Source organism: Pseudophryne corroboree, chromosome 1, assembly GCF_028390025.1.
Source record: "Pseudophryne corroboree isolate aPseCor3 chromosome 1, aPseCor3.hap2, whole genome shotgun sequence".
NCBI classification, from domain to species: domain Eukaryota; kingdom Metazoa; phylum Chordata; class Amphibia; order Anura; family Myobatrachidae; genus Pseudophryne; species Pseudophryne corroboree.
Genome location: NC_086444.1, coordinates 1,200,964,320 through 1,200,969,001, shown reverse-complemented (window position 1 = coordinate 1,200,969,001; position 4,682 = coordinate 1,200,964,320). Strand labels below are relative to the sequence as shown.

The window sequence follows — 4,682 nt, the reverse complement described above, 5'->3', positions numbered from 1 at the left end:
GAAGTGTGTGATGAAGCGTGGGTTAACCCCGATAGAAAACTGCTAATTTCAAAGAAGTTATTGGCATTATATCCTTTCCCGCCAGAGGTTAGGGCGCGCTGGGAAACACCCCCTAGGGTGGATAAGGCGCTCACACGCTTATCAAAACAAGTGGCGTTACCGTCTCCTGAAACGGTCGCCCTCAAGGATCCAGCAGATAGGAGGCTGGAAACTACCCTGAAAAGTATATACACTCATACTGGTGTTATACTGCGACCAGCCATCGCCTCTGCATGGATGTGCAGTGCTGGGGTGGTTTGGTCGGATTCCCTGACTGAAAATATTGATACCCTGGATAGGGACAGTATTTCTTTATCATCCACTAGGGGTCACTGGAGTACTCTTGGGATATGGACGGGCGTAGCCGAACAAAGGCACTGAATATTCAAATTTAGGACTCTCCCCCCCTCCATATCCCCAAGTACCTCAGTGTACTGTGCCAGTGTTTTTTCGGTGCTCACAGCACGAACATAGGCTTGTGGTATAACCACACTTGGATTTTTATTTTTTAATTTTTATTTTTAATTTTTATTTTTACACTTAGCACATCCCTTCCCAGTTTCTGGAAAAACATGGGTCCGGGATAGTGCCGCTGCACGGGCAGCGAATGGCGTGTCGGTCCTCACAAAGAGCACCCTCACAGCCACAGGCGCTATAAGAGGAGCGCATGGCGTGTCGGTCCTCACAAAGAGCACCCTCACAGCCACAGGCGCTATAAGAGGAGCGCATGGCGTGTCGGTCCTCACAAAGAGCACCCTCACAGCCACAGGCAGCCACTGTCTCCTGCAAGCTGAACGGAGCTTACAGAAAGAAGCTCCGGCACAGCCAGGATGAGACAAAGAGCTGGAAGAGCTACAGCTGCAAGGAGCTTACAGAAAGCCCGTCACAAGAGAAGCTGGAGGCTAAAACAGAGCTTGCAGAGAGAAGCTCGTCACAGCCAGGATGAAAACGGCACAAGGTATGGGTGTCAGGGCGGTCAGCGCACGCTGCCGCCCTACTGTGTGTGATGTTATACTGTAACGCCGCTGAAGGGGTCCTGCTTAACTACCCTACAGAGCGGCCGCACGTCACTCAGACGCCGGCCGCTCTCACTCTGCACGCTGCCGAGACTTTACCGTGTGCTAAAGAGCGGCCGCACGTCACTCAGACGCCGGCCGCTCTCACTGCGCTGATGGACCGGCACCAATACAGAGGCGCCGCCGAGAGTCTCCCGTGTGTTAACGAGCGGCCGCACGTCACTCACGGACGCCGGCCGCTCTTCCAGTCACCGCATGCTGATGCCGGACACAGAAACTGGGTACTATTGTTGGAAGGCCCGCCGCCGCCCGCTCTTCCGGACGGCTCCCCGGCGCTATATACAGCGTTCTCCTCCTCTCCCTGCACCCGATACCCGTACGCTGCAGGTAACATGGGGATGGGGGAGGGGAAGTAATGCCCATAGCAGCAGCAAAGGCTGCATGGGTTAAAAATAGACACAAGCAGCAAAGCGATTTTTATACAGTGTCAGGGGCTATAATATCACAGAACTGTGATTATACATGTTATATATATAATATATAATGAAGATTTTTGCTGCCAGAACTGTGTCTGATATCAGTATAAACTGTGATTATATGTTTAAGCAATTTATATATATAATATATATATGAGGCTTTGGTTTGCAATAGGCTATCAGTGGCATAATCTATTCCACGTTTAACCATGTTTTCTGTTATTTTCTGTTAAGGCTGCAAGATAATAACATTAACTGCAGGCAGTGTAATGGATAACTAAATTCATGTATTTTTACTGTATCCTACACCTGTGTTATCATTGTATAATCTGTATAATAGGCTATTAAGCCTATATATTAAAACTGCAGCAAATAACCTGTACGGTGATTTTATGTGAAAACATGGCATGGCGGCCATTTTAATCATTGCTGTGTTTCCAGTTATAATTCCAGAACATTCCGGCCATACACCTCTACTCCACAAGGAGGCGCAGGGGTGTTAGTGGGAATTTTTAGTTCAGGATAATGCTAGAACATTCCTGCCCTACATCTTTAAGCCACCAGAAGGCGCTGGGGTGTTAGTAGGAATTTGGTTCGGGTTTCATATGCCATGTGAACTACTTTTCACATAAAGAACACTTTAGTTTCCTAAAGATTTCCGTAGAGATAAATATGCTGTTCAGCAATAACATATTTATATATATATATATATATATATATATGCCATATAATAACTTCATTAAGTCGTGCAAGTGTCTGTCTGTTGCCGATTATGATGTCTGTCTACATAGCGAATAAGGCTCTAGTGCAGACTAAAAATATTTAATTATTTTTTTTTAAGAAACCTATGTTAACATTGGCATTTCAAATTAAAAGAGCGGTAATCGGAGTCTCGAAATGACTCTGCCAGCTCTAACAAAAGACAGTCTTTACAAAGGGCCAATTTCCCTTTGGATACCAAAGGGTTTATGTCACTGGTCTTATAATTTAATGCACGATTCTATGTCAAATCTCACACCGAATAGTGCGGGGTTTTGGACAACCATACATAATCGTTTCCAAAAGGACGCGATCCACCATTGGAAGATGCGTTTGTCAAACATTACAAAAACCCAAGATACAGTTGGGTCACTAGAATCTATGTATGAAACCATGACGATCACTGTTAAAAGAAGCTGCAGAGTATATCTGTTAAGCTTCTGCTAACGCCGGTTATTTTCATTGTCGCTAGTTAAGCGCGACAGGGCCAGAGCTTGTTTGCTCCTAAAATAATATACTTGTAACGGCATTTTAACCCTTTATAACAAACAGTCACGCTTTGTAACGAAGGGACGTCACAGTCAGCAAGCCAGTGGTTTGATGACCTCTTTTATAATTGTGGAAGCGCGTCTTTACATGTTACTTTTGCGAGATTTCATGACTTCAACTCATATATGTCTCAGCTATTTACAGCTTAAAGTACAAAACTGATTCTGTCGAACGGTTTGGCAATATGTCATTTAGTCTTTGCTGGTTTATAAACCAGCCAATAGTACGCCAACAGAGTCAGAGTTACTTATTCCCCTCTGTTTGAGCAAAACCAAACAGCTCCGTTGCAGTATCAATCAGCAAGTCATTTACTACAGTTAGAAAATGGATTTTCTGTAGTTAGTATTTGCTTTTTGCAGCCACAAAATTGCATAATTGCATTTGAAATTCACAATGCGTATTTACCCAGTCCGGTTTCTTCATCACAGGTTCTAGCGTTTGCAAATCGCCACAACCATTACCCATTTCATTTCTACCGTTGCTTATCGCTTCCGGTATTTACCAAAGTGATGTTGGGATCATAGCTCATCTCACATAAGAACTATGTATCAACAAAGTTCTTCTAACTTGCGCTACTAAAGTATACTGCGGTAGCAGATCAAGTTCGAAAACAATCGCATCTAAGTCTGTCTAAACGATGTCAATTCCTAGGTAAGATTATAAATATGGTAAGTCAAAGACTTTTACCTACTACACCAGCAAGAACAAAAGTACACGCACTCTAGCGGTACATTGGTGTATTCATCTATTAAGAATAAAGATGTGTTTTCAATTTAGTTCGCCACCATTCACTCGCGTTTTCCACAGAGGGACAAGGGTGCTTATACTCTGGACGACAGTCACAGAGAGTCAGGATTTGTAGTTAAAATCAACTCAAAGGTTCTAAAACACGACAGATTGCTGTCGATAAATGTCCTAGAACTCTGTGCATTTTACAATGCAATAAATGATTCGCTTTCAGTCTGACCAGGCATAGACTCTGGTTTCTCTTCAGAACGAATACATCTTTCGCTTTTTACTAAAGATTTCCGTGGAGAGAAACAACCGTGAGTTTCATGTAATTTTGTTTTTTCATGCCTAGATCACGCTGGCCTTAAGCAGTCAAACAAAGCAACGCCAGTTGTATACACAACAACCAGTGAGAACCAAGAAGCCGCATGGCAATGCAGCAGGTCACTCAAATCTTCAATGGCTCAGAACGCCATTAGGTGAAAATGTCAAGAGATCAATCAGTGAGTGGACATCTGTTAGACAGATGATCTCACCCGTCAGGATTTGGATCTTGAAAACTGGACATTAAATCCAGAGGTGTTTCATATGTGAGTCCACAGAAGGGGGTTGTCCTCAAGTATACATGATGGCATCTCGCCACAATTACAAAAGCTCAGTAGGTGTACAAAACAGTTCACAAGGGCAGTGGCGGTGAAATCTCTCACATTCATGGGGTCATTCAGCATCGTGTATCTGGCTCCACCATTTTCCGCTTCTCTCTCCGTTGCCAAAACGGATCAGAAGACAGTTCGTCACAGTCATACTGGTGGTAGCTCATGGGTTTCGGAGAAGTTTGCTTCTCGAATTTTCAAGGAATACTTGCACACGATCTTAGCCCTCTCATAATACGTCCAACCTGTTACATCAGGGAACGTTCTTTTATCCATAGTTACCTATATACCTATTATCTGTATACCTATTATCTGTGTACCGCAGCTGCGGTTGACGGGGTGAGGGTTCAAACCGCCCTCTTAGAAAATAGAGCATTACAGTATCGGTTATACCAACCATGTAACGAAATAGTAAGCCGCTTAAGGCAGCTCATTATTAAAAAATTTCGTGTGCTTACATA

At 43.8% G+C, this 4,682-nt stretch overlaps 1 non-coding gene across 1 annotated transcript; it reads left to right on the top strand.

The window, feature by feature from the left end:
- The first annotated feature begins 3,813 nt into the window (after nt 1-3,813).
- On the top strand, nt 3,814-3,933 carry LOC134961598 (U5 spliceosomal RNA). The gene has a single exon (XR_010187935.1). It is a non-coding gene; the product is annotated as a U5 spliceosomal RNA (small nuclear RNA).
- The last annotated feature ends 749 nt before the right edge of the window (nt 3,934-4,682 follow it).